Raw genomic sequence first — 7,288 nt, forward strand, 5'->3', positions numbered from 1 at the left:
TGTCTTTCCAGTCTTTTTTTATATATATATATATTTCTAGAAAAATGTTATTTTATAATTTTAAAATTTTTCTTGTTCTAGAAATTCCTAAAATGTTCCTGCGTTCAATTGAGTTATCTCCCTTTGTCATCATTTATGTCTGTTTTAGGCTTGCATGGGTTTGATGGGTCTCTCCCCCCTTCAAAAAAAAAAACAAAAACCTTTAGCATCTCATTGTTCGTACGAGGTTTAGCCTCAAGACCAGTCTTCACCACTTCTTCCCGTATCTTTTTTATCTACAGATTCTTCCCATCTCTCATCTCCCCGCCATTTTTTTCACTCTCGATACCAGGCCGGTCTTCTAATAACCAAGGCTCTACGACCACTGTCCTATTTATCCTTTGTCGTCCATCTACGCTGACATGAGGCATCCAGCAAACCACAACGCTCGCTTATTTCTTTCCCGCTCTCGTTCGCATCCTCTGCATTCGCTGCCATGCAACGTTGCACTTCATTCACAAGATCTACACCTTCGTTCTAAGATTACAGAATCCCTTTGTTGCCAGCAGTACTATCAACTCCCTGAACTTTTCACCCCGTCTATTATACTCTTTCAGGACACCCACCTCCCCTGATAATTGGGTCACCAAGGCAACGGAAGTCGTCAACGACTTGTAGAGTCTACCCGAGGTATTATAAGTAGTTTTTGGCATGGATCCTCTTAATACTCCCGTTTATTTATTCAGATAAGGGTGGCGGACAATAGCCATTTACAGCACATGGGGAAAGGAATGAGTATGGGATGGGGGGGGGGCAGATGTTAAATTTTAATTCCTGGAACAAAAATGTTTTCAGAATAGTAATTCCTGTTATATATGACAGAAATATTAAGAAATTAAGGAGGAAATCCACCTGATCCATGCGCCTTTTTCTTTTCTTACCAGGTACGGATAGCTATTTAAAAAAAAAAAATCTACGACTGTGTGGTAAAGTTTGATTCCCAGCCCCATGGTTCCGCGTTCAGTCCCACTGCGCAGCACCTTGGGCAAGTAGATTTGGTAGACGGAAACTAAAAGAAGCCCGTCATATATAATATCTGTTTGTCCTCCCCACCACCGCTTGGCAACCGGTGTTGGTTTGTTTGTTCCTGTAACATAGCGGTTCAGCCAAAGAGCGATAGAATAGGTATCAGGTTCCACTTAACGCCGTCTCTACTAGAAATAGTAGCTAAATATCTTAGATGATACCTTACTGTATTGAAAAAGGAGGGACACAGGGTAGTAGTAGTAGTAGTAGTAGTTGTATAGTCCATGACATGTAATACCTGAGAGGACAGGAATGGTCGTGCCTGGCAAGTCTCCTTGCCCTCAGCCAAGGTGAGCAGGTTTAAACAACTAAGGTGTACCACACACACACACACACACACACACACATATATATATAAATGAAGTATGGGGGTTTAGTTCACAGGTGAGCTAAACGATCAGGTACGCTAGATAAGTACTGTAACGGATTAGTAGGGCTCCAAGGTTATAGCCGAGACGGTAGTCATGGAGACGTTGCAGATTTCCGGTGCAGCGGATATAGAATTGTTAAAGAGCACAACAAACGTTAAGGCAAGGCAAATATCTCGAGTCGTATACCATATTGTATACGACTTGAGACGCTTGCCTTACCTGAATGTTTGTTGTCCTCTTTAACAATTATAATTCATTCGCCTCGGAGCGGTAGTTGACTGCTAGAAATGTCAGCCAAATCTCCCGTCCTGAAGGACATACATTGGATAATGTGGTCCTTGATCACACCTGGATATAATAGGTGGACACATTTGCTCACAGGTCTGATAAATTATGGTTGACTTAGGTGTAAATAACACTGACTCCTCTACACGATTCATATAGGGTTTTTTAATAATATGTAACGTGTATGTCGATGTGGGGCTGGTCATAAGTCTAAATTTATATTTTAATAATTTTAAGGGTGTTCATTTATGGAGGTCATTGTTCTAGAAAGTTCTAAATGTTGACTTGAGTTGTCTCCCTTTATCCACTCATTAGGTGGGAGCTAGAAATAGCAGTCAAATCTTTATGATAAACTCAACCGTCTTAGAAAAAGGACTTCTTCGATAATTGTGGGGCTTGAAAAAAATATGGTAAAACAGGATGGTCGTGGTGGAAATGCATTTGATCATAGGCTTCGCTAATAATAACTAGATGTCTTGTGGCAGTTATATCCCTTTCGTCGTACCGAGGTAGATAAAATAAAATTCCAATCAATCGCAGATTCAGATCGTTATAGTCACATATTGCTGTTATTCTGGACTTTTGTTTGTTTTAAACCCCCCCCCCCCCTTAACGCTCATCGGTGTTTTGTTTCTGAAAAGCCAAAACGTTTTTAACCAAATAAAATGTTATGGATTTTTTTCTTTCTTTTTAATCCTTTTAATCCAACATTTGATTAGAGATTAGAGGAGTTACTCGTGTAGTACAATATTTGTTTTGTATATAAATTTTAGCAGCATCGTTTCATTTTCTGAAATGATTAAAATGGGTTTCGTTCCAGTTTCAATCAAAACTGAAAATGAAATGACCGCATTTGGGACATAGAAGACACATTCTACTATCTCAGTAGCGCATATTGAAGAGGGGAAAAAGTTTTTAGTGTATTAGAATACGCAGTATTCTTATGTAACTTTGTATATCAGACCAGCAGTTGGTGGAGGTGGAGTTTTATTTCATGAAATACGATATAAATACTAACATATCTTGATATACTTCACACGTGATGTACGTGTGTGTAACATAGATGGGGTGTGTCCTTTTAATCCCTATGATGCACCTGGAACCAACCCTGAGTCGGATCTACAGTTTGAACTGGTTTTGCTACTTACGTATCAACAATATCCTCCCAACACATCTCATGGTTGTTTTACCTCGCTGCGAACACCATGTTATGGTACCCAGCCAGTTCTGGCGTCCTACATGTTGATGCGCCTGGATTCTAATGAATCCTGTAACATATATGTAGACGGAATATATTCATATATATATATACACACACACAAAAGAATACATAAAGTAATGTAACTATATTTTGTAATCATCAGATTCCGATTTTATTTTGTATTTTAAAGAGTTCTATTTAAGAGTTTTAAAATTTGTTTTAATAGATTCTGGATCTTTGTTGTTGAACAAACACTACAATGACCGTTTATTTAATTTTTGAACTGCATTAATTAAATTTAGAAGTGATAACTGTTAATAAACCTCCTCGCTGGAACAAGTGCCAGTCCGCCCGCCCCTCCTCCTGTTTCTAACTCGCAGAATGTCTGGCCTTGGGCTGACTACTGATCATAATGGTGCTGTCAGCAATTTCTAGTTGTGTACGGTGTGCAACACTGGTGCATATGCCCCAAACGCTGCCTGCAAATTACAAAATGCTGTACACAAAGCTAACATGCTTGGACTGTATTTACCGTGTCTTAAAGGTGTCAAACAGTTCATGCTTGGTTAACTATCTGGGGCAAGCTGAGATATACAAGACTATAAAACTACCTCGTGACAACCGTCCCAAACCGACCACAATGTCACGCACCTGCCGATGTGGGAGTCATTGACCTAAGAATTGAAGGAAGAGGAGGCGATGAGATACTCTGTCTAATTTTCATGCAAAGGCCGAGCACTCGGTCTGTTCTGGTGATGTTTTCATTTTCATTGTATTTCACATGTTAGACATATAAAGGATTAAATGTGTTTAAAAAGATTGAGACTTAACATCGAAGATTTTAAGTCCGGGGTTTCCAGCGTTTTATTTAGACAGGGTATCTTTTTAGCTGAGGCACCGCCTTGAATTTTTTAGTTGAATGAATCGACTCCAGTATTCTTTTAAACCTCTTTTGCTGAACCGCTAAGTTACGGGGACGTAAACACACCAACACTGGTTGTCAAGTGGCGGTAACAAACGCAGATACAAGTACATACGTACGTATGTACATGCCTATACGATAGGCTTCTTTCAGTTTCCATCTACCAAATCCACTCACAAGGCTTTGGTCAGCTCAAGGAGACACTTGAAGATGCCACGCGATGAGACTGAAGCAAGTACCAAGTGATTGGGAAACATGCTTCTTACGACACGGCTCTGCCTACTGTGGAGACTACATGAACCAGTCATTTCATTTTATTTGCTTACACCCTTTCTAATTTTGACCTAAGACTAGTAATTCTGAGGGGAGGGGGAAGTTAACATTGAACCTTGTACTTGACTGATAGGATGAAAAGCCAAGTTCACTTTGGTGGGATTTGAACTTGGAATCTGCAGAAATGCCTCTAAGACTTTCATCCAACATGCCAGCTTACTGCCTTAAAACAATTTCTGTCAGGTATCTGAGTGGAGTTTCTGGATGGTCATTGGTGGGATACGAAATCCAACCAACAATAACCTATTATCCTGTGAAGTGTCCTGTTACCAAAGGAGTCCAGGTGACTCCTAAGGCCCCCCCCCCCACCGGACAGTATCCAAGTCTCACAACTATAGAGCAAGTCAGGGAGGACCCAAGACCTTTGCATAATTCAAGAGCACCAGCGCTGAATGTTTGGCCATGTTGCTTGATTTTCCCAAGTTAGTCTCTGCTTACTGAGGATCCAGCTGGGCCGAGAGCTTATGTTGGTCGATCACATGGTCACAACAGATGAGATGGAGACTGACCACGACATTGTTTAAAGGGTTGCCTGTGTCCCCCACACACACACCTGACCTGATAGGTATCAGGTAAGGGGGGACATTATAAGGACAGTTTGCAATTTGTGTGTTTGGGGGGGGTTACATAAAAGATAAGAGGGAGAGGAGGGGAAGTGAAATAAACTTTAGATGGCATACAAAATCTGTTTATGATGTTGTCTTGATACAAAAGAACCTCCAACCAGTGCTGTTCTCGTCTCACTGAGTTATCTCCCATCAGACCATTGTCTTTGACATTTCGTCTCCTAAACGACAGACCGAATATCAGAGATGCTGCGGTTGATAAAATTAACTAAAAAAAAAACCCTTCAGAATTGATTCTCTGCCATGACCCCTAAACCGGTGACTGTAACCAGCAAAGGAAGAAAGAAATCTACCTGTTTTGGAGCATGTCTGTAAGAGCTATCCTGTTACATGCAGCCTTACCAACGATGTCCCTCCATTCAACAGTCTCAGACGAAAGTTTTCTATTTTTAAACTCAGTCACCCGATGGGTCAAGTTGACCTTTCGCCTGCCAGGGTTAGGATAACAGCATGAGAGCCTGGTAGACGAGTCTACTGTAGTGATTGGTACCACCCTCTGGAATAAGGCAGGGAGAAATTATATTTGGTTACTAGAGACAATAGGGGAGGGGGTGTGAGGTGTTTTAATTAGAACTAATTTTCAGAAAATAGTTTCAATCAGTTTGACTGTGGCCATGTTGGAACACCGCCTTTAGTCGAAGAAATCGACCCCAGGACTTCTTCTTTGTAAGCCTAATACTTGTTCTATCGGGATTGATAAGTACCAGTCAACCTTGGCGGAATTTGAACCTGGAACATAGTGGCAGATGAAATACTGTTAATCATTTCACCCAGCATGCTAACAATTCTACCTGCGCAATGCCTTAATAATAATTTCTGCTTTAGTCACAAGGCCTGAAATTTTAGGGGAGGGGGTCTAGTCATTTACGTCAACCACCAATACTCAACTGGTTCTTATTTCATCGACCCTGATAAGATGAAAGGCAAAGTTGATATTGGTGGCATTGAAACTCAATGCTAAGTGTTTTGTCTGAGGTGCTAGCAATTCTGTCAGCTCACTGCCTTTTCAACATTTCATGATAATGAAATGACTTTTGTACAAATAGTCTTTTAATAGTGATCAACCTGTTGGCAGTAATTTTTATGGTATATTTAATGTTGCACAGGCCTGACTCTGTGGTTAAAACCTTTGCTTCCCAGCCACACAGTTTGTGGGTCAATGTTACTGCAAGGAACCTTGGACAAGTGTCTTCTACCATAGCCCCAAGCTAGTGTAGAAACCTTGTGACTAGATTTGGTAGATGGAAACTGAAAGAGGCCCCCATCATGTGTGTACTGCTAGGGTTTCCTTGTTTTGACATCTTGTGATAGTTGTAAATGGATGTCACTGGAAACCAGGGGGCTGGCCCTGGTGAGTCTGTATTGACTGAAGAAGGAACTTTACTCTTTTTACTTTGAAAGAAATGTGAGCAACAGTTAAAAGAAAGAGAATAACTGGTCTACTATAGATGATAGATACCAAACGAGTGTCCTTACTTGGAAATAACTGTAAAATAGCAAGTATCACCAATAACCTGGAAGTCACAGCTGCAACTGGCTCTATCAACTTCAAACAATAAAACCACTATGGTGGCTTGTTTATTAAGACAAAAACCAATAAACAACAATGTTATCTCCAAAGGAAATTTCCTCTTGACTGTTATTTCCAACTTCATCCGGACCGATCCTAAATTTCTTCCTTAAAATGTTTCCTTGTCTTTTGTTTTCCTTAACATCAGGCATTAACTCCTAAATCAGTGGTTCTCCTTTTTTTTTTTTTTAACCTACGGACCCCTTTAATTCCTATCTTACTCTCCTGCACCTCCATAGCCATTTGATGTATATCAGAAAAATCCTGTTATATTTTTATGATTCGATATTATTAGGAATTTTTTTTAAAAATTGAAATATTTTGTGTATTGTAAAAATATAACCAATTTATTGCAGACGAATTTGAACAAAATCTTATATGGACCCTGGTTGGGAACCACTATTTTAAACTGTCAATATTTCTAACATAAGTACCAGGTTGCAAATTTGAGGGAGACTGTATTAACAGATTGACTCCAGTGTATAACTGGTATCTCCTTTTGTTTGTTTTATCCAGCATTAAACCACCAGAAAATATTCATTTTAAGTTACTTAAAAATACGTAAGGGTTGGCTTTTACCATCATCTCTTCTCACGTCCAATTTTTCTATGCTTGAGGGAATTTCTATGCTTGATGGAAAGCAGATAGCTAAATGATGATGAATAGGGGCAAGCATTGCTGTGTGGTAAGAAGTTTGCTTCTAAAGGACATGGTTTCAGGTTCAATCTGACTGTGTGGTCCCCGTGGGCCAGTGTCTCCTGAAGCCATTAGTTGTTTTTGGGAGACAGAAACAAGTCCGTGGTGTGTGTGTGTGTATATACATACATATATAAGTGCCATTGTCTTTTTGTAAAAAAGTAAAAGATAAACATATTTAATATTTTGATTAATTTAAAAATAACAGTTTAAAACTTC

Source organism: Octopus bimaculoides, chromosome 15, assembly GCF_001194135.2.
Source record: "Octopus bimaculoides isolate UCB-OBI-ISO-001 chromosome 15, ASM119413v2, whole genome shotgun sequence".
In the NCBI taxonomy this organism is placed as follows: Eukaryota; Metazoa; Mollusca; class Cephalopoda; order Octopoda; family Octopodidae; genus Octopus; species Octopus bimaculoides.